The 25765-nt window shown below is 34.0% G+C and overlaps 1 long non-coding RNA gene across 1 annotated transcript in view; it reads left to right on the top strand.

The window, feature by feature from the left end:
* Positions 1 to 25765, top strand: part of LOC134807489 (uncharacterized) — a 476245-nt gene that overhangs the window by 345674 nt on the left and 104806 nt on the right. The window contains exon 7 of the long non-coding RNA XR_010148081.1: positions 25587 to 25731. This is a non-coding gene — a long non-coding RNA (uncharacterized LOC134807489). The remainder of the gene's footprint in view (positions 1 to 25586; positions 25732 to 25765) is intronic.

Raw genomic sequence — 25765 nt, 5'->3', positions numbered from 1 at the left:
GATCTAAAAAGGGTGATACACAGATTTAGTTGGACGTTAAATATTCTTTGAATTTCCCTATTTCTGGACTTTTCTTTGAGACTAATGGCTTTGTTACCTTTCACTTTATTTTGCTAACAAATAGTGTTTTCTTAACATTTTCATAACTTTTTATTTTCTTTGATTTTAATGCTCATCTGAACCAATTCAAACTTTAATTTTTAAAATTGCTATTCCTAATGTAGTTATATTTTGTCTTCAATTTTGCTAATCTTTATAATATACAAATTTGTAATTGAATACACTATTATGTCACCTAATTATTCTGCTCACTTGTACCAAAATTATTAAGATAATTGTAAATTGTTCATATATTTTAAAATTATTAATCCTCTTCTAAAAGTATTGTGCTTCATTATCACTTTGATTTGTACCATGCTTTGCTTAATTTTACTCACCACCATAATATAAAATCATAATGCTTTTAGAAATTATACTTTATATTTGTTAATTTATTTGGATGATTACTGTATACTACCTCATACTATGTTTTGGGTTGCCATTTATAGCTATTTTTAAATCTAGAAATATTATGACATTTGTGACTGAAGCCCTTCTGCCTGCAACAAACTCGATTGTGAGCTTCATAAAGTTAGCAAACTAGCAATTTTCTATTTTGTATCACACCATATATAGCACATTCCCCTTGCCTAGAGATCAAAGAGAATTTTTAGATTATTTTTTCAACTAAACTTATTAACTATTTATATATTAACATAGTTTTTAATACATGTATTTTCTACTTACGGAATCTGTAAAAGTTTCATTTAGAGAAACAACATTTTCTTTAAAATAAATGTTCTGAGATCTTGTATTTGAGTTCCAAACTGTATAATCAATACAGGTGAAAAGAAGCATTAAAACTTTGCCCAAATCTGGGGCCGGGCACGGTGGCTCATGCCTGTAATCCCAGCACTTTGGGAGGCCGAGGCGGGGGGATCGCAAGGTCAGGAGATCCAGACCATCCTGGCTAACACGGTGAAACCCCGTCTCTACTAAAAATACAAAAAATTATCCAGGCATGGTGGCAGGCACTTGTAGCCCCAGCTACTCGGGAGGCTGAGGCAGTAGAATGGTGTGAACCCGGGAGGCGGAGCTTGCAGTGAGCCGAGATCACGCTACCTGCACTCCAGCCTGGGCGACAGAGCGAGACTCCGTCTCAAAAAATAAACAAACAAACAAAAAAAACTTTGCCCAAATCTAATGTAGTCTATAAGTGTCATTACATACTTTAGGCAGAAGTATATCATTAAAGAATCATGCCACTTAGTTAAATATATATTTACAGAATATATAAATGGTGTAAGACATTTGACTTCTATTTTATTGAAAGATGTTAGTTGTAGCCCACTGAATTAATTTCATGACCTACCAGTTAGGTCAAAGCCAACTATATGAAACACATTTGTAATACACAAAAGCTTATGGAGGATGGATATACCCAGAAAAGATGAGGATTCTTCAAATCTTGGGCAAAAGGTGCAGAGAAATAGTGGAAAAATGCAATAAGAAATTAGTTAGGAAATGAGATCTGCAGCTGAATGTGGAAGCTTTGTTTTGGAATTTGTATTTTTTGGCTTATACACTACTATAAGGCATTGTTTTTTTTAGATAATAAAGTAAACTGATAACATGTTTGTTTTAGATATTTACCATTGTCAGCAGTGGTAGGGATGAATGGGAGCCTGGACACGCTAGAGACAGAGAAAAGAAAATCATACTGGAATAATGAAAGGTAAAGGTTAATAAGGATCCAAATGGTAAAGGCACAGTGAAAATTACTGAAAGACAAAAGACATTCAAAATATGGGATAAGCAAAATTCACTAATTGATAGAATGTGTTGGGTAAAGGATAGGGAAAAGACATCTATGATTCTTTGGGTTTTAAGACTTAGAAAATTACTATGTGGTTTTAACATTATCTAAACTTTGCCATAGCAGAAAGTAGGATTCTGAGAGAAGGGTAAACTCACTTTTGTTAGCATTGAATTGGAGCAGTAATCTCTGTGACTTGACAAAGTGTATCTGGCTTTATGCTTTCATAATACTCTTTAATATTAGAAAAATGGTCACTTTTAATAAATGTGCAGAGAAAAGCAATAGAAAAATATATTTCACTCAACCTGCTAGAAAAACTATTGAAATTTCAATGGAGACATGCGAATTTGAGAGTAATTATTGATTGTCATTTTAATTTTAATTATTATTGGAGGTAATATAAATGATTATAATCTTTTTAATTAGAAATTTGGCAACCTGTTTCAAGAACCAGTAAACCAATAAAACTATGTATGTGAAGACTCCTCCCAAAAACTGTAAACACAAACAAAATTTTGTAAACATACATAAAATTCTAATCAATTAGTATTCTTATTTTTTCTTCAAATAGAATGTTCAATTCTTTCCAAACATACACACAAAATATTTTTAACTTCAATTATGCTTATAGTTAAATCTAAATAACAGCTTAATGTGGCTTTGAAATGTAATGAAGTATTTAAGAGAATTACAAGTAAAGGACATAATGAATAAAAAAATCAGAAAATAAATTAAAATTTATTTCTAAAAAGCTTGATACATAAACAAAAATCAAATAATAGAAGAGTTAGTGATAGCATTTTTGAAAATCTGAAACTAACATTGAAAATAAAATCAACAAAAATGGATAGGAAAGGTTTAGTAAGTAAGCAGTAAATGTTTCCTAAAATCTCTTCTCATATGTCTCACCTTGCTCCAGCTGCTTGCTTTTACTGTGACATCTCCTTCTCTGAATTTCCAACTTTACCGCCTCCTTTTATAAGGACCTTTATGATTACATTAGTAGACCTAAATAAATAAACCAGGAGCATCTGCTCCTAGAATCTTTAATTCAATCACATCTGCAAACTCTAAAGGACAAGAACGTTTTTGGAGCAGCCACCATTCAGCCTACCACAAAGTCTATAGAGGGTACTGTTTGGTACAATACCTAATTACGGAAATTGCAGGTGGGGTAGCAGAACAGGAAGGTTTGATTAGAGCTAGTGCTGATATGCAATAAACAGAGGATACTGCTCTGTGTTTCAAGATAATGTCCCAAGAAAAGTGGTTATGTGGCTTGGATTCAGATCTCCAATAAAGGAGATAAAGCCTTCAAATACCCCTTATGAATATAATATGATTGAATATGGAAACATGAAACAAATAGGGGCAAGACACACCATTATAGATATCTGATGGTGGAGAGGGACGGTGGTTCAGAATTAGAGCAGGGATGGGAAGTGGAAAAGGCTACGACTCTCCCAATTTTTATGCATGAACTAGATTCCCTGGCAAGGGTCATTATCACTGCTTAAAATCTCCCTCTTATACAAAAACTGTCCAGTGGAAATCAAGTAAAGGTAGTTTTTGCTTTGTTTATTCTGATTTATTATTAATAAAGCATCTTAACAGGTAGAATATGATTTGACGTTAGTGATTTAAGATTTGTAGGTGTGTCTTCTGCTGTGCCTCTTTTTAAAGAGCCTGGGGATTGAGATTATTTAAATCCGCATGTGAAAGTTAGAAAAGAAACTGGAAATCAGAGGTGGAGATAATTAAGGCTTTCTAATATAATGGTATTCAGCTCTTTAAAAACAGGTTATTTGGATATGTCTTCTAAGCAAAATAGACATCATTGTTCTCATCATCAGTATTTAACAATAACAACATTATGGCAATTTTGAAAAATGAACACTACAACTGATGATTATTTCAATATTGCCATTTCAGATAGGCAGTAATTCTGTTAAGAAAATCTATTTGGAAAATCATTTGAGGCTAGAAATTTTTGGTGGGGTTGGAATTTTTTTTCTAGACAATATCGTTATCTGATAATAAAATAAACATTTCTAATAATGACTATCAAATCAATTTCTATACTTAAAAATAATGTTCTAAATAATTTAATTAACATATTTTAAATAATTTTTCGTTGTGAAGACAAAGAAATTAATATAAGCATGCACATTAAAAATAAACATATTTCTGGCCGGTTGCGGTGTCTCACGCTTGTAACCCTACCTCTTTGGGAGGCCGAGGTGGGCGGATCACCTGAGGTCAGGATTTAGAGACCAGCCTGGCCAACATGGCGAAACCCCCGTCTCTACTGAAAATACAAAAATTAGCCGGGCGTGGTAGTGCATGCCTGTAAACCCTGCTACTCGAGAGGCTGAGGCAGGAGAATCACTTGAACTCAGTAGGCGGAGGTTTCAGCGAGCCGATCGTGCCACTGCACTCCAGCCTGGGCAACAAAGCGAGACTCCGTCTCAAAAAAAAAAAAAAAAAAAAAAAAAAAAAAAAAAAAAGACATATTCCTTAACATCTACTACATCTAAACTGATATTTTCTTCAATGTATCCTGATAAGTCTTTGAAAACAGACACTCTTGTATCCCGACCCCTGCAGAAATGCTAGCGTTGGTAAACATGTAAGTATCAGCTTGGTGAAAATTATTCAAGTGTGCTATACTCCTATGCATTTATAGGGCTTTTTCTTGTTATATGTTACTGCAAAGGACTGATGTTGCCTATCCTAGAATTAATGAGACAAAGAACTCAGGTATTTGAAAACTTTCTCATTAGTCAAACGTATTCATTTTACCATGTTTAAAGTGTGGAAAAGATAAGCAACTCTCAGGAAACGGTTTTTGGTAAATTTTTATATAGAAATGAGGTGTGGCCTTGCATCAGCCCCTGTGAAAAATTGCATAATATTTTTTCACAGTTGATCATCCAGAAAATCATCTGCAAGAGGAAGTTTGTATCTGCAATGCAAAATACATACATTAACGCAAAATACATTTGCGTTAATGTATCTATAATACGTCATTTTAGCTTATTATTATTTTAAATTTTTAAAATTAAAGTTAGAATTTCAAAGGTTTATTACATATATTTTAAAATTAAAACCCCACATTTTTAGTAAAATATTTTAACTTGCTGACTCTTCCTTTTAATTTTTCTTGCTTTGCTTGCTTTCCAGGAAAGAAGAGTGAAAGGGAGTCTAAATTTGACATAAAATATCACATAAAAGTTAAAGAATTCAAAAATAATGAGACAACTTTTTTTCTAATCTCATATTTATTTTAAGGTCAGGTATCATTTGGAACAGAAAATAATACTTCTTATTTGTCTTATGGGACTCACTGGTTAACAAAATCTATTATTTTAGATAAGATTCTAAGTTAATATTCAAGATTGGATTGTTAAATAAGACTCATACAAATTAAAGATTTTAATATTAACAAATATCAGCTAATATCAAATGTTCTAATAATTTTAAGATCAAAGGCAATCAAGAGGCACAAAAGCAAAAAGAGGTCTGGGACATCTAGAGCAGCTCCTTCTCTTTCCACACTAGTTCCATGTATTTTTGGCCCAGAATGAATGGACAAGGTCCCTAGGTGAGGTTCTGTGGGGTCGTCTCACGCAGCAAGGAGGGAGAGTTTAGGTTGTGAAATACCTCCACTTTATACCTCAGAGTGTTATAAAATTTACCGTGCCTCAGAAATCCATAGATCCTGGATTTATTAACTGTAAGTAATCTTTAGGCAAAGGTATGTTGCTAAGAATATTCTGTAGCTTAGAACTCTGGCAAATATCATTAGGTTAATCTCCCAAGAGGTCTAATTGGCAAACCTATTCAGAGCAGATCAGCAATTTTCTCTTATTTTATGAAAGGCATCCCTAGTAAAGATAATCAATGCAGTAGCAGGGCAGCTGTTTTAACTCCATCCTCCTCAAGCTCATTTGGTGATCAAATAATCAAACATGAAGGAAGACCTATCATGAGATAATATAGCATCCTAAAAGAAAATCTGCTTATGTGAAGGCAAAAAGCAGCCAGCTTTAAGTTTACGATAAAGTTTAGCTTACTAATAAACCTCTCAATACTGTCTGTATTTAATTTAGAAAATAAATATAAGTAGATAAGCAACCTTAATAATTTGAAAACACTTGAAGAACAAAATAAAAACACATGCAATAAATTATAAATACAAATGACTCTTGTACCCACCAAAATAATCTTAACTACTATTACTACTACTACTACTACTAGCACTACAGGTGATGATGATGATGATGATGATGTTGATGGTTAAAGATCTTTGACAGTTTGACTGGTTTGATTAGAATAAGTAGTATAGTTAGAACATTTCTTAAAAAGTTGTTGGAATAAATTTCTCCTCATAAGCAGGAAAAATTTTTCCCCTTTAAACCATAGGAATCTGTATAATAGTGGTCAATCAAAAATAAAAATTGTTTGGAATCTGCAGTGTTTTGATATTATATTTCTGAATTTTATCATTCTAATTACCATCTATAGTTGAGCTTCAGGTCTTTTTCCATAGCCAACCAAATGGAAAGCATTTAACATTTGTGATTAAAGTCTGTATTATCACATCTATGAAATTCAGCCTTCCTGTTAACATTTGTCTCTTGACCTTAACAACTACAGAAGCTGAGCAGATAATGAAGAGTATAAGATATAATTGTTTTGTCAATTTTTTTCTATTTATCCTATAAGGTATTGTTCTACATTTTAACATATCCTTTTTATTTAAGTGTGAAATAGAGCTTTTATAGTTGAATTTGATGAAAGTAATGTGCCTTACTCCCAGGAGAGCAAAATTAGAGTATTGTTTTATGAAGATGATAATCTTAATTTATAATTTTTAAGTGTATGTCTTTGATTTTTATTCTATGATAAAATTGACTTTTTAATGTTGGCAAGGAATAGTGTATTTTCTTGAGAGAGAAATATAATTTGGGGATACATTTTTTTAAGTCTTTTTTGACACCTAAAGTGACACGCAGATTTTTCCTTTAATATAGACTATTATTCCTAGTAAAAGGCATTTTCTTTCATGTAGTATGAAATAAAAATCTGTATGTTCATAAGGCCTTTTAAGCTTATCTATGTCAATTAATAATGAAAGTGGAAATTACTTACTTCTATTGTGTAAGAGGTACTGGACTAAGTTTTTTACATTTATTACGTTTTGTTTACACACTAGAACTTACCACACTTGAGTACTGCTTGGGTCTTTTTCACAAGAAAATAATTGTGGATCATCCAGTGAAATTAAACATAGTTTATTAAGATCAAGTTTCTATAAATAGCATGTCAAGGTAAACCTCCTTGTGGTTATAGTTTTTTTTACAGTTATAAAAATGAGAAAAGTTATTTATCATTACCAAGACCAAATTAACTAGAATAATAATAGGTAATTGGTCATGTTATTCTATTAAATCACCATTTAAGTTTTATTTTATTCTGTTCTTATATTTTGACTTCAATAATATCAGGAATGATATGTATATTGAAAAAGAATGGTGTATAAAAATATAAATATCAAATCTTTATTAACATAGGATTATCAGAATATATTAATAATCAAAGCACCACCACAAATATCAATTTTAATGAGATGTCACTGCGTTGTTAACAGTGTTGATAATACTATAAAGTTTAGTAGTGTAGCATTATAAAAATATGCCAAGTGCATATTATATCTAATTAGTTCAGTAGAAATGAGAAAGATAATAATTGTTTGAAAGTTTGAACCTGTAAACATTTTATCTACAATGCATATAAGTTAAGACTTTAATATTATTCTGTATTCTGTTTTATGGGTCTTTGGAGTTAAGAATGCCTGCACACTGAGAACCACATAGTGACTAAAATCTCACATTTTCCTCTATTTAAACTTCTGAAAAACATTGTTTATATAGCATATTATGATGTCATTTGGGCAGACACAGAGGAGTACACTGTATTTAAATATGCTAGAACAGATTTTATTTTAGGTTGTCATCACAGAGACAGATTGTAGATTATGCTGAGTACTTTTGTTTGGTTAATTGTTTGTTTTTTTAACTTGCATTTCACCTTGATGTCTCAAGAATACTTGAAAAAAGGATAGTTAAAATGTAAAAGGATATAAAACTCAGACAATTTTATGATCTATCACACAATCATAATTCCTTTATTTTTATTAAGATATTATACTTTTTCCATCAGCTTTTATAATATTCAGCACTCCAGAATGCTAGAATTTCTCCTCTGCATAAATATATATTCTCCCATGAAATGTATTCTAAAAGTGACATATGGGTAGATAATACCTTTTTATTTGTGGTTACACAGACTATAGCAATGGTTGGTGCAGTTCCGGTGAGACAGCATTATATAATACATTAGGAATTAAATATATGCAGAATAATGGAGCAATTAGAAATACCAATGTTGCCTTTGTATTTAAGTAGCATCATTTTTAAGTTGTGGCCTAGTGTTGCATGCATTCACACAAATCAGGTTGAAATGTCAGCTATGCCACTTAGAAACATTGTGACTTCGAGAAATTTTCCTAATCAACTTGGGCCTCAATTTCTTCACATGTAAGTTGTGATAATAATTCATATGGTTCATTTGAAAAATTAAATGGTTAATAACTATATTGTACTTCACACAGGTTACTACATGACCCAGAGTAGGCATTCATTAAATTAATGTCGTTGCTATTATTAGAAACAGAATTTGTGTCTGGTCTTGTGAGACAAATTGGCATCCAGTCTTTTCTTTGATTAATGGGGAGGAGGAGATCAGAATAGGAGGAAGATAACTGCTTTATCTCATTTATAAATAACCTGTCTAAAAAAGTTGCATGTAGCTAGTTGTTTAGACCTAGAGAGTAATTTTCCCATGGAAACAATGCTATAAATGGTAGGTTCTCCGAGAAACCAACAGAACTCTATTTAGGCCACAATATGGTTGCAAATGTGTAATTGCAAAGGAAAATAGTAGGAAAATGATAGTGTTGCAATAGTACCAATTACACAAAACAGAGAAAAAATAGAATAAAATTAGTCCTTTGTATTGAATTCTTGGAGTAGATAAAAATATTTAATAAACAAATGAGGAAATGCCCAACATAAATTTCTATAGAGATTCTGAGAGTCAATTTATTACATTTCAGAGCCTTTAGAGAATGATTAGTCTTTAAACATAAGCTGACTTCATTTTGTTTTCTTTTTTTATTTTTATTTTTATTTTTTGAGATGGAATCTCTCTTTGTCACCAGGCTGGAGTGCAGTGGTGCAATCTCAGCTCACTGCAACTTCTGACTCCCTGGTTCAAGCAATTCTCCTGCCTCAGGCTCCCGAGTAGCTGGGATTACAGGTGCATGCCACCACACCCAGCTGAATTTTGTATTTTTAGTAGAGATGGGGTTTCACCTCATTGGCCAGGATGGTCTCGATCTCCTGACCTCATGATCCACTCGCCTCAGCCTCCCAAAGTGCTGGGATTACAAGCGTGAGCCACCGCGCCTGGCCTTGTTTTCTTTTTTCTCTCTTTTCCTGCTTAAATAAAATAAAAGATGAAGTGTAGAAGAAAAATGAATATATAGAGAAATCTTCTGATTTTGGAATGGAGAGGATGTTCAAAATAAGAAAGAAAAGAAGAAGATTATCAAAGAGGGGAGTAGGAGTTTATTGAAAAAGGAAAGGAGAGAATGGCTGAATGAGAGTAAGGAAGAGCTACAGAGAAAAAGTGAAGAAGGGAAAGAGGAGTAGAATTTGTTGAAGAGTTTCAAGCAATGTGAGATATGGGAAAAATAAAGATAATCCATAGCATAAGGATCTGACTGCAATATGAAGCCCTCAGCAAGTATGAAATTTCATTAATATTTGAAAATAAAATTTTACAATAATTTTGCATTCTACAAGGAAAAAGATGAATACACTGAAAACCAATTACTTTTCTTAGGCCCATCAAAAAATTCAGGTCACATAGGAAACTGACACCCAGCAATCTGAAATGAAGGGGAATATAGAAAACTGTGTCAAGGATAACTAAGTCCTTCTTCTGGAATGAGAAAATTCAATTTAAACTTGAATGCCAAAGCAACAAAAAGTTATCAAATTTACTGCACCAGCAAAATTATTCTTCAGAAGTGAAGGAAACAAAACATTTTCAAATACTGAGGGAATTTATTGCCAGTAGACCTCTCCTACAAGAAATATTAAAAGATGTTCCTCAGAGGAAAATGATATAGGTCAGAAACTCAGGTCTATATCAAAAGAGAAAGTGTGTTGAATACAGAAAAAGTTAAGGTTATAAGGTGCCTGCATTCCTCAAAAAGTGTTATTTAAAAGTGGACTTAAATTAGTTGTAAAGATTTATTGCAAACTCTAAGGCAACCACTAACACAAACTTTAAAAGAGGTATAATTGATATGCTAAGTGAAGAAACGAAATGAAATCTTATAAAATGCTCAGTTATAACCAGAAGGGACAGAAGAGTAGAGGGAAAATAGAATGAAAAACAGAGAATATGTGCAATGAAGAGAACACAGCAACATGGTAGGTATTAATCAAATTATATAAACAATCACCTTAGATGTAAATGGCCTAAATACAACAATTAAAAATAAAGGCAATCAGAGTGACTAAAAAACAAGACCTGGCCTGGCATGCAGTGGCTCATGATCTATAATCTTATCAATTTGGGAGGCTGAGGCACGAGGATCACCTGAGTTCAGGAATTTGAGACCATCCTGGGCAACAAAGTGAGACTTTCTCTCTACAAAAAAAAAAAAAAAAAACTTAGCCAGGTGCAGTGGTGCATGCCTATAGTCGCAGCTACTCAGGAGGCGGAGGCAGGAGGATTGTTTGAGCCCAGGAGTTCAAGCCATGATCATGCCACTACACTCCAGCCTCAGGGAGAGAGGAAGACCTGGTTTCAAAAAAAGGAAGAAGGAAAGAGAAAGAAAAGAAAGCAAGAAAGAGAGAGAGAGAAAGAGGAAGGAAGGAAAGAAGGAAGGAAGGAAAGACGGAAGGAAGGGAGGGAGGAAGGGAGGGAGGGAAAGGCCCAACTATACATTTTCTACAAGAAACCTACTTTGAATATAAAAACTAAGATAGGTTAAAGGGAAAGATGTGAGTGTATAACTATAAAACTTTTGGAAGATAACATAGAAAAGAATCTAGGTGATCTTGGGTTGTATTTATCATTGTATAATGATAAAGTTGCATCTTGGGTTTGGCAATGAATTTTTATATACAACATAAAAATCACACGCACACACACAAAAAACCCTGATTACTTAGTCTGTTAAAACAAAAAATCTGCTCTTCAAAAGAATCTATTGGGGTACAAAAATACAAGCCACAGACTGGGATAAAGTATTTGCAAAACACAAAGCTTCCAAACAACTTGTAAACAATTTTTTTAAACTTCTATTCAGTGTGGTAGTGGTACTATAAAATAAATAAATAATAAAAATTTTAAAACTCCTAAAACTAAACAATAAGGAAACAACCCTATAAAAATCATCAAAAATCTGAACAAACAACTCACCAAAGAAGATACAGAGGTGGCAAATCGACATATAAAAATATTCAACATCATTTTTATTAAGGAATTGCAAATTAAAACAAGATGCCCCTACACACCTATAAGAATTGCTAAAATTAGAAACATTGAAAATGCCAAATGCTGGCCAGGTTGTGGAGTAACAGGCATGTCATTCATTACTGCTGGGAATGCAAATGGTATATTCACTTTAGAAGACAGTGTGGTTGTTTCTTATTGTAGAATGTTCAAAGGATTTGGGGGGATTGCACAAGGAAGAAGACATGTAACACACAATAACAGATGACAAGATTTATTGAATGGAACAGGTTGCATGGAAGGGGGCTTCCATGCAGTAGTGAGCAGAACAAGAAAACTTTTAAGGGAGAAAGAGGGATTTGAAAGGGAACTTATGTGTCTAGGTGTTGTCTCTAAGTCACACAGCCAGCTATATCTAGATTAGAAATTCTGAAGGGTGGTAGTTGCATGGGATCTTATAATACAAGCCCTGTGTTATCAACAGACAATAGATGCTACATCTATTTGCATGTAGTATGCAAAGCAAGCAAGCTCTAATGACTAAAAATTTGGCTGTTTAGGTTGAGGTTAGCTGATGGGCTTGTGAGTGAATGGGTCTCATTGGGTAATGAAGACATAAACAACTTAGGGGCCAATATACAAAGGCCATCTTTGGCTTATTTATAAGATATTTGTGAAGCTAAATACAGTATTACTATATGATCTAGCAATCAGTTGTGTTCCTTGGTATTTACCCAAAGTTGAAAACTTATGTCTATACAAAAATCTGCACATGAATATGTTTTTTGCAATGTTATTCATAATTGCTAAAAGCTGGGAGCATGAAATATGTTTTTAATACTTGAATGGATAAACTATTATATTCATTCAATGGAATATTATTTAGCAATAAAAATTAGCTATCAAGCCATAAAAAGGACATGAATGAACATTAAATGCATATTGCTAAGTAAAAGAACCTGGTATGAATAGGCTATAGACTGTGTGATCCCAATTATATGATGTTCAAGAAAAGGCAAAACTATAGAGATATGAAACATCTAAGTAGTTTCCAGGGTCTTGGGATTGAGGGAAGTTGAGCGGGTTACCAGGTGGTTTTTAGGTGAAAATACTGTATGACACTGTTATAAAATATATATAACATTTTGCTTTTTAAAACCTGTAGAACTTTACAAAGAGCAAATTTTAACTGTAGCCTAGTTAATATACGTGTGTATACATGTGTCTCTGTGTGTGTGTGTGTGTGTGTGTGTGTGTATCATTTAGGAGCTGTTTGAAATTCCAGCTAGGAAAGAATGATGACAATGAAAAGAGTCTAACTCTATTACAAATGTATGAAGCGATATCACTGAAGAGAGTGAAGGAAAAGGTGCAAACGTAGCTTTGGAGATAAATCTGTCTGTAAAACTAAAGGCAAAACGAACTGTGCATAAAAACTATAGTCTAGTTAATGATTATTTCCCTCAGGCATATAAGTTAACAATTCAGATACTGTTATACATGTATACTGGAATCAAATGAAGTAAATGGATGATGGATGGTGGGAGACATGCTTATATTATCTGAATTATATAGTTCAGGTAATATAAATTCCACGAAGAAAATGAAACAGGGTAATAGTGTAGACTGGACTAGGATGTTTTAGATATGGTGATAAGAAACAATCTCTAAAAAATTGATGTTTGAGAAAGAATGTAGATGATCAGAAGTTAGCTTTATGAAGATTTTGAGGAAGGGCATCCCAGGCAAAGGAAATAGAAACGTGTAAAACTTGTGAAAAATAGGAGCTAACTTTGTCAGCTCCAAGAGTCATAAGGAGACTGATGTGATTAAAATGTTTTACATGTTACAAGACAGTCCGAGTTGACAAGCTCAGTGTGATAGCTAATTGTGTAAGGCTTTGTACACCACAGGGAAATTTCTGCATTGTATTCTTAGTGGGAAAGGAGGCATTCAGGATTAGTGGCAAATAAATGAGATCATCTGACTTACATACTTAAAGAAATACATTGACTGCTTTCTCATTAAGCTCAAGAAACACAAACAAACTAAAAAAGAAACATGTTGACTGCCATGTGGGTTAGAGACTGTAGAGAAACAATTGTGGAGACAAAGTGACCAAATGCACATTATTAAAGAATTCAGTAGCTGATAAGTGGTAGGTATAGTGTAATAGACTTGGAGTGAATAAGAAGTGGTCAAATTCTGGATATATTTCTGAAAGGAGGGTCAAAATAATTTCTTCAAGTATCAGATATTGCAGTGCAAAAAGAAGATGACTCCAATTTGCTTTGATCTGAACAAATGGAAAAACAGACTTGGTACTATTGAGATGGGTGTGAGAGTAGGAAAAAGTTATTTTCATAGGAACAGTTATCAGGTGTTCTGTTTTGAAGATTCGATACTTTAGATGCTTATTAAACATAATGAAGATGTCAAATAGGTAATTGGTGCCTAAGTCTTGAACTCAGGAGAGATCTGGACCTGAAAATACAAATACAAGCACACTATCATCCAGTAGACTGTATTTATAGCCATGAAAATGGGTTAATTAAACCACCATAATATTACAGAAGGAAGAGAGAAAATAGGTTAGCTTTATATAGTAAATTCTTTAAAATTTACATATTGATTAGAGAAGTTGCCATAGATGGATTTTTTAAAAGTTGCCTTTGAGATAGAAAGAATAAAAAATAAATAAAAGGTAATGTATTATTTAAGGGCCAATGAAGAAACAAGCAGTTAAATAGTTGGGCAAGTTGAGCACATAGAACTATTAGACTTGTTAATGTGAACTTCAGCAGAGTGAAACAAAAAAAAATGACAATAATTAATGTTTATTGAAGGCATTATAATCTAGACACTGTTTTAAGTACTCTACATATATTATATCACTTAATCTGATTATTATATTGATTTTACAGATGAGGAAATGAAGGCATTGCGAGATTAAGTTAAATTATTATAGGATTGCGCCATTGGTAACTGAGGCAGTTAGGATACAATCTTGAGTACTCTGATTTTCATGTTTATACTCTCAACCACTGCAAGATATGTAATGATGAAGTCTTGGAAGCATGCTTATAAAGGAGGGGGGAATTAAACAAGTCTGGCAACTATCTTTTCTATTTTCAACATGTTACCAGAAATTTTAGTTAATCAATAAAATTCAAAAAACAGAGGCATAAAGATTTAAAGATACATATACTTCTTTTCCTCATCTGTAAAATCAAAATAATTATATATATAATTATCAATATAAGAAATGATGAATTAGAACTAAAAATGTGAGTTTGGCAAGTTATCCTGATGTAATATAAATAAGTAAAATAATAGCATTTCTTCTCTGAGGAATTAAAATCTAGATGGCACTTAGCTAAGGGTCATAATATTAAAGCAAACATAATTTTAAAGAAATACATTTTTCCTTTAAATTTAATTGTGATTTTTAAAAAAATTATTGAGGATTTATTATGTATTAGTAACTTTGATAGCCTCAACCAACGGGGAGATCAACAGGATGGAGTAACTGCCTCGAGGAGTTCAACATATAGTAGAGCAGAAAAATGAACTAGTAAATAACCATTGCAAAGTGTTATCCACTAGAACACACACATAAACAAATTGTTAAATACAAAAGGAAAAAGGAGTATTTTATTTCCCCAGGCTGTGAGAAGCATGTAGTCTTAGTCTTTGAGGGATGTTCGGTGAGTCCTAAAATCTTACTTGAGGACATTGAAGCAGAACATTGCAAGATAAGATGAGTTTCATAAATTAATGTCAGGTAGAGCAGTCATAGAGGAAAGGAAAGAAAAACAAAAGAATCATGCAAATGGATGGTACGGAGCTCAGGGCAAACCACCTGGCTCTTGTGAAAGAGGCAGGCATTTCAGAATGAGAAACACAGGCCGTGATGACACTGCACCCAATAAGTGAAGGGTGCTGTGTATCACAGAAATAGTGTGGTTTGTAGTGATGCAGGATTTTTGCTCCTTAGTTCAGCTAAATCCGGGTTCTTGTGTCAGAACCAGGAAACATTAGGCATAGGGACAGAATGAAGGGTGAGGAGAGTGAAATTTATTGGGCGAAAAGGAAAAAAACAAAAAAACAAAAAAAAACAAAAAACTCTCAGCAAAGCAAGAGGGGATCCTGCCAACGGGCTCCCACTTCACAGATTGAATACCAGGCCGCCACACACACAAGCTGAAGAGAGGCCAGGCTCCTCCCCACTGCACAAGGCACAAATTCTTGGTGGCTCCACTCTGTTCTTGTAGTGTGCATGTGGGCATTATTCAGAAAGAATCATTTGGGAAAGGGTGGGCAAACAGGAGCAGTTCTCCATCTGGGTCATGGGTTTCATCCAGCACCAGCAGTCTTCTCTTTTAGCCTTCAGGCTGTTTTAGGCTTGAAGGTGGGGTTTCAGCAGGGACCCTTGGCTGTCTCCTGTCTCTATCAGTAGTACACAGAAAATTAAAGTCGAAGATTATGAGTTTTTTATTTTTAATTTTTACGGGTACATAATAGAAATATATATATTTATGGATCATATTTTTAAAAGAAAACTTTTACAAATGTAAGGATGGAGGTGAGTGGAAAAAATGATGAAGGGAGATCAGGCAGGTCAAAGGAAGTGAAACTCCATTTCATTTTCAAACCCTTCTCAAGCCTCTCTTTCTAAAACATCTATTTCCTCAATATTTCTGATGAAAATGTTTCTGGCTTCTGAAGATTGATCTCTTTTATGTAACTCTTTTCAGCTACAACCATCTCTCTCCCTGAGATAAAGATGCTTTAGCACTGATCTGTACAATTGCTTTCTTGCTATTTTACTAGTATACATTACATTTTTGAAGTTTCACTCTAAGTCTTTGAAGGCAAAACCGTATCTGTCTTTCTAAAATGTCTGTTACATTCAAAGGACATAATTGGTAACAAATAAATAATTGCTGATTAATTCCAAATCTAAATCTCCAGCCTGGACTTCTCCCCTAAACTACAAACTCATGTATTCAATGATTTACTGGACATCTAAACTTGAGGTTTAATAGACATCTTAAGCTTAACACTTAGAGGTTGAGCTTATACTATTCCTTCTCAAACTGATCTCCCAAAAGTGTCTGCAATATTGTTAAATGGAAACTCTATTCTTTCCATTGCTCAGGCCTTAAAATGTGTAGCTTCCATTGACTCTTTGCTGTTTTTTAACATTCTACATACAATTCATTAACAAATTCTGTCAGTTTTATCATCAACATTTATTCAGAGTCTGTTTACATTTATGCAGAATCAGCTTACTCCTTTCTGACGCTATTACTATGATCATTGCTGCATCTCCATTCCAAGCTACCTCACTCACAGTTGGATTTGTTAATAGTCTCCTTAATGGTTTTCCTGCTTCTTGTTTATGTACATTCAGTATATTCTCAACAGTAGCCAGAGTGACCCTGTTCAAAGGTAAGGTTGGTTATGTTGCTTCTCCTTTCATTTCAGTGGCTTCTCATCTAAATCAGAACAAATATCAAGTTCTACATAATGATTTCCAAGGCCCTATGTAAAGTGGACCCTGTTATTCCTGTGTGGCACTCTCTGTACTGTTTTGTGCTCACTCAGCTTTAGTCACTTGGAATCCTGACCATTTGTAGAGTATACTAGACAGTCTGCTAGAGCACACTAGGGCATTTGTTCTTCTCTCTGTGTGGAGTGCTCTTCTCCAGTCATCACACGGCTTGCTGATTCACCAGCTTCATTTCTTTGTTCAAATGTTAACTTCTCAGTCAATCCTCTGGAAAATCCTGCATACAACTGTGATTCTCTTATTTAACACTCCCTTTTCTTAGCTCTTATCATTATTCAACATAATTCATACCCATTTGTTTATCTTTTTATCACCACTGGGAAGAAAGCTCTGTAAGGAAAGCAATGCATTCACTGTTCCTAAAAGATTCCCTGGCACTTAATTGACACTCAAACATTATTTGTTGAACGAGAGATTAAATGAAATCATCAAAGATAAATTGTTGAGTTAATTGAAAAGAGAGTAAATCTGATGTCCTAACATATCTTGTCTCAGTTAATGTGTCCCATTAAATTATGGCACTAACTTAGCCACTGTAATAAAATTCTTTCATGCTAATATTGTGAATTAAATATTTGTTTAGAGAGAAATTTTGGTATGAAGACTAAGCTTCTACTCCAATCTAAATGGCTTCAGGCTTCAAAATGATGGGATTTTTTTTTTTTTTTTTGTCTGAACAACAGTACTGAAATGATCACAGCAGGAGGATGGATTAATGTGGTTAAAAGAAAAAAGGGAAGCTTCAAGAGAGACATTCACTTATTTCAGTTTTATTGTTGGCTCCAACATAAAGGAATCATTTTTTCTGATTTATCTTTTTTTCTAACTTACCTAATTTGCTGAACTCTCTCCATTTACTGATGCCTCCTTACCAATCTGACAAGCTGACCCCCTGCCTGGAGAATCCTCCTCCTTCACAAACCTGTTTTTTTTTTTTTCTTTCTCTACTGCCACCTGATTATTTTTCCTTACTCATACTTCCCCTCTGTCAAGTTTTCATCACCTGATACATTTTTATTGAAATTCTTTTTGCCATCCAGTCCATATTAAAAAGTACTTCAATGTCATATTACTAAAATTCACATCTGTGATGGCTACTGATCCCCAGAAAAGGTCTTCCTTATCTTTTTTACATACAAAATATTGAGTTTGTCTTTGAAAAGCCAGCTCATGCATTGCCTCCTCTCTGTGTTTTGACCTCACTCATCTAATCATAATTCTTCACCCTGAACTGTTTTCTTACCTGCCTTCCCACTATAGATTATTAGTACCTCAATTCTAATATATCTTATTATATTATAAGTACTTCTTTCTGTTTCTGGCATCCCAGATATAGAGAGAAGTCTTTGAAAAAATAATTTGAGTCATTTTCATGTTTGCATTATATTTTCTGGCACTGAGTAACTACCGAAGAAGAAAACGATTTTATGCTAAATGCTTTTGATTCATAAAAAAATTATAGCTCAGATTATACTAGAGCCCAAACATTTTATACAAGTTAAATCTGACTAGCACTAATGTAGTCATTAATTTGGAAATTAGGCATATGCTTGCAATTTCATATTAAGCCATTTCAATTCTTAATTTTCCATAGGTATAAAAGGGAGGCAGGAAGGTAAAAGTTAAGAAGTGAAGGAAGAAAAGGAAGAAAAGAAAAGGAAGGAAGGAAGAAGGGAGGGAGGGAGGAGGTGGGGAGAGGGGAGAATAAAAGGAAAGGAAGACAGGAAAGCAGAAAAGGAGGGAGAAAAGCAGCAAAGATAGTTGTCTAATCCACAAAGAATACTCAAAAAACAACTCCAATGTTTTGTGGGTTTGCTTTTCATCCATATTCCCCTGAAATCAACTTTTCCAGGAATTTACTTTTGTACTTACTAGTTTCTTTAGCTGTGTGATCATTTTCTCACATTTGAGCTGTCAAAATTATCTTTTATTTTAATTGATTATAAAGCTGTCCTTGTTATTTAAACTTTAACTCAGTTACCAAACTACTCAGTTAACTAATTCAGTTACCAGTTCTCAAAATAAAATTAGATTATGATGGCAGCTTTTCCTGAACCTTTCTTCCCATATTCTTTGCTAAGGGCAAAAAGGAGGAAAATAGAGACTAATATTCTCACCTGGAAAGCAAATGTAAAGAAACATTCTATTCGATGTTGACAGTATTTTTCCCATAGGCATGCACAAGCATCGGTTGGTGGAAATGGTATAATAGCAATGAATTTTAAAACACAATTGGCAATATCTATCAGAATTTAAAATGTATTTATTATTATTTCTAAAAGTCTCACACATGAAATCTATCCTATAGATGTATCTGCATATATATGACATGATATAAATGAAATGACGTGTACATCGATAGCATTGCAGCATTTTTGTCATAGTAGCATATCAGAACTAGCACAGAAATCATTAATGAGGGAGGGAAGAGTTAAATTAACTATGATTTTATACTCACAATGAGATAAAATGCAGTTGTAAGGAAGAACGAGGAAGTTCTTTGTATTCTGAAATGGAGAGATATTGAGGATATGTTGTTTGTTTTCTATACAGGAATTTATTTGATTAATGAAAGAAAATAATGTATACAGTTTTTCTTAAGTTACAACATAGTAAATTTTCAATATAAGAATAGATGTTTACATGGTTATATTCTGTAGAGATAGAAAATAAACTAGCATTATTACTTATAAAAATCAGCCCACGATGAGGGTTAATTTGAAATTATATGAATGCACCTTATTGATCACCCTGAACCAAATAAAATCTCTGTACCTGAACATACTTTAGATTCATAAACACGGATAGGAATTTTTTGTCTCTTAAAGCATACATTGTTAAATGCATGGCTTACATGACAAAATAGAGTAGAGATATTACATGACTCTCTTGGCAAACATGGAATACTAAATTGTTCTTGTTTCAAAATACATAGATTGAAGCTAGATTGTTTTTCTTCATTTTTTAATTTAACCATATAATGACATCATCTTTTGCAGTAAATTTCTGATAGAAACTTGGCTTTGAGAAAAAGATACTCTTCACAGTCAGATTTAAAGACAATCTAATTTCAAACCCCAAATTTAAGTATTCTTGTGTAATTTTATATTACTTTTAATATGTCGAATTACTTCGCATTTATAACAACAAAAATCCACTGACACCACTTCTGTTTGTTTCTCCACTTTGGCTGCCTTCCAACTCTTCCCATCTTCAGCAAAGAGCCAACCCGCCTAAAGGGAAGCTGCGACCCACGTCCCACTACTGATTGGTATACACCTCACAGCCTGAACACCGAGTCTTTCTCTGAGAAATTGGAAAGGCTCCTGTGGGCTGCTGGGAAGCTTAAATGCAGTTAGTAAGTGAACAGATTGTCTTTCAGAACTGGCCAAATTTTATCTTCCATATTGAAAAACAGACTCCCAGAAAGCTTTTGTTTTTCCCCCTTTTTTTCTCATTCAAGAGTAAAAGCTTTACAGCTTTCTTCTTTTAACCAAAATGGACCCAGCACCTATCCTGGGTTTTATGGATTTCATCTTTATTCTAGCTCAAGGTATATAGCATTATAAGAACAACACTGCTACCTCGCTCTGTTTTTAATTTGTATTGGCTGGCTATCCACTTACCACAGGGTTTCGGGAGGAAATTCTCTTGACATTTTGTAGATAGGGCCTGGTGGGACCTTCTTTATGGAGTAAGATGATGTTCAATACCAAGTATTCGTCTTTCTCAGCAAAGGGCAGGTAGCCTGTATCCTGGTGGCAACAACTTGATTTAATTTTTTGTCTGCCTTTTTGATTAAATTCTCTGGTGTGCAAAGAGAAGAAAAGAAACAATTTCAGCTTGTTATACTTGAGCAAAATTGTGAAATAAAGAAAGCACTGCACTGGGAGTCAGAAACTTTTGGCTACGTTCTTCCATCTGTATTTTTCTAGCAGGATCATCATCCTCTCACTTTGGGCCTCAGTCCTCTTCCTGGTAGAGTGGAATGATAATAATACCTACCTGCCTAAAGTAGGGCCATATTAATTGATATATAAAAGTCTTTGCAGATCTAGGTTTTGGCCATGAGATAAATAGGCTCATCTATGCTAACAGGCATAGCCGAAAAATTCCAAATAAAATGCCCACCACTTAGAGTGGTGAATGCAGTTTGTTGAATGCTTACTCCCCATCTAGAAATATGAAGGCACTTAAACAAAACATTGAGCAAAATCAAAAATGTTCCTAACCTCATTTACATTATAGTACTGAAGAAATGAAAGGTGATATATAGGTTGAGTATCCCTAATCCAAAAATCTAAAAATCTGAGATACAAAATGCTCCAAAATTTGAAAGTTTTCAAGCACCAAGATGATGCTCAAAGAAATGCTGATTACAACATTTCAGATTTTTGTATTTTTGGATTAGGGATGCTGAACTAGAAGTATATAATGCAAATATTCCAAAATAAATTTTAAAAAAATCTGAAATCCAAAATACTTTTGGTCCCAAGCATTTCAGATAAGGAATATTCAACGTGTACTAGGTGTTTTGCCTGATTAGAATACCATGTGCTGTGCCGATCTTGTTTTGCTTGAGTGTTCTCATCTGTGAAACAATCATTGTTTTCTTCCTACCAGCAGTATCAGAATAAACAGAAATGTTTAGTGAGATTTTTCTGCTTCCTCAGAATTGGCGTAAATAATTTATCTAATAATTTGGAGGCCTAGAGAACTCTAGAACTCTACTTACATTCCAAGTTGGAGAACTTCCAGCTGTTTTTTGTTGTTGTTGTTGTCGTTGTTTTCAAGCTGAGAGGTACCAAGGAGGAAAAAGGCATGCAAATTCTTCCATCTCATACAAAAAAGCGTTCAAGTTTGGGAGGACACTTGTAACTGTATACCTGAAAGAGCACAATGTACTGCTCTTTGAACTTTGAAAGTAAGGTTGCTTATCAGCTGACCTTAAAATAGGGAGATTAGTCTGAGTTATCCAGGTGGGCCCAATGTAATCACATGAGCCCTTAAAAGCCGAAGCGAAAGGCACGAGAACAAGTCAGAGAAATGTGGCCGAACTGAAAGATGTTTCAATCCTGAAACAGAGGCGACCCACTATTATTGGAAGGAGGCTACAGACCATATGATAAACACAGAAGGACTGTGAATACCTTAGGAGCAAGATTCACAGCCAACAGAGAAATGGAGGCTTCAATTCTACAACCACATGGAACTGAATTCTGCCTAGGTCTGAAATTAGATTATATCTGGAGCCTCTAGTAAGAAATGCAGCCATACCAACACCTTGATTTTAGTCCTGTGAGATCCAAGTGAGGTCTACCCTTCCAGAAACTGTGAGGTAATGAATCTGTGTTGTCTTAAGCTTCTAAATGTGTGATAATTTATTGTAGCAACAAGGGAAAAATAATACAATTATATCCTCATCCTTCTGTAGATATATTTGCCTTCCTGTCCCTGTGGAATGTAGAAAGCTGGGTCAGCAAAAGGGGAAAACAAATTAGTGAGGTCAAAATATTATTCCCCTTCTGCTTTTTAACTTTACCAATATTGATATGATGGCTCTATGCTTATATTATACAGCATTTGACCTTACATATAGAGTAGGTTCTAAAACAGTGTGTGTGTGTGTGTGTGTGTGTGTCTGTGTGTGTGTGTGTGATGTGTATGAGAGAGAGGTTTGGATTAATGGTTCTTCATATATTCACTGTGATTTACAGCACTTTCTCAGTTAAACCTTTCATGAATTAAGTGTCCTGATCTGTGTACTACATGTAAAGAAACAGGAACAGAAATTGTAAGTGATATGCTCAATGTCAATACGATGAAATTGTGACTGTGCAAAATGGAACAAACTAGGGAAATGAAACATCTAACATTAGTGCACCTGAAAAAGTAGTATGAGGTCACCAGAGATTAGAGAAGAAGCCAGAAGACCAGGCATGGTGGCTCACACCTGTAATCCCAGCACTTTGGGAGGCTGAAGCAGGATCGATTGAGCTTAAGAGTTCAAGACCAGCCTGGGCAACATTACAAAACCCCGCCTCTACAAAAAATTCAAAAATTAGCCAGGCATGTTGGCAGGCGCCTGTGGTCCCAGATACTCTGGAGGCTGGGGTGGGAGGATCACTTGAGCCTGGGAGGCAGACATTGCGGTGAGCTGAGATTGCACCACTGCACTCCAGCTTGGATGACAGAGCGAGACCCTGTCTTAAAGAAAAGAGAATAGAAGAAAAAGCCAGAAGATAGTTTAGCCTAAAGCAAGGATACCAAGAGGTAGACTATGTCTCACTATTTATCAGGATAAGAATACATGAGGTTTCCATTAATTACAGGAACACCTTATTTATTGTCTGAAGCTTAAGTTGACTTATCACTATTTTGAAGTAAGGTGCCTCCTTAGCAAAGGGCCCAAGTGACAACAAAATGTGGAGTAGACCACCATAGTAAGGGCTCAATAAATGTCAAGCATAATTATACTAAGCTGTCACTACTTCGATGACTCATTTGCATTAAGCATTTAAAATTAAAAAGAAAAACTTGTCAAAATTTTAGTAGGTGAGTGGTAGAGACAGAAAGAATAGCTTAAGGTAGATCTGTGCAAATCTTATAGTACCCTTTGTACAATCACACATCTTTCTCCTAAAAGGCCCAGCATTACCATAGAGAGGTAAACAAAAACCAGTTCTCATTAGCTGGGGAACTGGTGTCATGCCACATGATAGGGACAACGACCTCTCTGTATGGCTAGTGTGGAGTTGCTATTTTTACCTTTTCTTCCCCTGTATATTTTCAAGTAGAGAAATAGGTAAAAGAAGAGATCCAGAGGAAAGAGTAGATCTTGAGTCTACCCCACCCAACCTGGTGGAAAGGACTGCAAAGCTAGACTCAATTTGGGAAGGAGAAAAACTTTGAATATATGTGAAGACATTTAAAGCGATTGAAATTCATGGGCTCAAATTAGAAGCAGTTACAGTAATCAGTTACACAGTGGGAAAGGAGATTTCAAGGTCCATAGCAAGTGTTAGAAAAAAGTAGAAATATTTTCTACTTATACTTTAATTCTACTTATACAATAATTTTCAATTTATCGGACAAACTTTATGTTGTTTGCCTCATGAGTTTTACACACACACATATACACACACAGTAGGTTCTCACTTAACATTGTTAATAGGTTCTTGGAAACTGACTTTAAGTGGAAGGACACACAATAAAACCAATTGTTTTTCTTTTAACATTATAATGAAATAATGAATGAAATGACTATATTCAAGGGCCTGCTGCATGCTGTTTTTGTTAAAGTTGCTGTTTCCAAGAACCTTCCAATGATGTTAAGTGAGAACTTACTGTATATATTAACTTATGTGTAGATTATATTATCACAAGAAAAATATAAAATTTGTTAAAATATTCCTCAAATGAGCCATTATATTTATGACTGTTATATTTAATTTATTGAGCACTTACTATGAATAGGACCCTATTCTAAAATCTGTACATGTGTAATATCCAAATTATCAATACTGCCTTAATGAAAATTTTGGTGACATGAAAAATCTTAGGCAGAGTGAGCTTAAATATCTTTTACAATATCTCAGAATTATAAAGCATTATAATCATGATTTGAACACTTGAGGTTAGACACTGGGGCTTTTTTTTTGCCAAACTTCCTTTTATTAAAAAAGTGTGAAAGGTTCAGATTAGAAATTCAAAATCCACTCCAAATTGTTTACCCAAAGCAAGAAAATCAATCACAATTAATCAAAGTATCAACCTACTTCCACACACACAATATTTACTTCGACAACCCCTTGACTTAATTCCACTAGCAGATGCCCAAGACATTATTTACTCTGTGTGCTTGACACACAATAAACAATTTGTTATTATATATGTATTATTATATATATTATTATATATCCTCAAAAATCAATTTTAATTGGTTTTAATCCTAAACAAATCAATTTTCGAAAATCTCTCAGTCATGTCTTCTTTCTTTCCTCTTTTATCCTTCTGTAATTCCTACCAGGTATATGTTGAAAACTTGCATTCGATCTCCCATGTCTCAACTGCTTTTATTTTTCAGTCTGTTTCTCATTATTATGCCTCCTATGAGATTACAGTAATGTAATGGATAAATGGGAATTTATCGAGTACCTACTCAGTACCAGATACTGCTCTTCACATTTTACAAAGTTGCATTCACATCAACTCAAAAATGCAAAATTTATTATAATTTTCATTTTATAGATGGAGAATCTGATGATAAAAGAGAAGGAAAGTATTCAAACCAAATAGGTTTGGTCTTAGGATCTCCAGTGCTAGCTCTTTCATTTTCTTCTGGTTTCAATTCATTAATTTTTCCTGAGCAAGATTAAGTCTACTCTTTAGCACTCCTATTGAAAGTTCTAAATTTTTTTCTTCAATGATTATATCTTAAAATTCCAATATTTCCATATCATCCATTTTAATTTCTCCCTGTACAGAAAACTGATATTTTACACTTGGTTATTACAAACTATTGTCCATATAATTCTTTAATCTCTGTTTCCTTAGATTTTCTGCTTGCTGAACCTCTCAAATACTGAAGGGAAGTTTCCTGGCGGTCTCTCGTCATATGCTGTTTACTAAAGGAATAGTTTCCGATCTGCTGTAGGAAGTACTATGCTATCCATTTGTTCCAGGACCTTATCCTCTGCAGGTAAGCAGTCTTAATCTTGCAACCACAAATGAGG

This window comes from Pan troglodytes, chromosome 10 (assembly GCF_028858775.2).
Source record: "Pan troglodytes isolate AG18354 chromosome 10, NHGRI_mPanTro3-v2.0_pri, whole genome shotgun sequence".
NCBI classification, from domain to species: domain Eukaryota; kingdom Metazoa; phylum Chordata; class Mammalia; order Primates; family Hominidae; genus Pan; species Pan troglodytes.
This window is presented reverse-complemented; position numbering and strand designations above follow the sequence as displayed.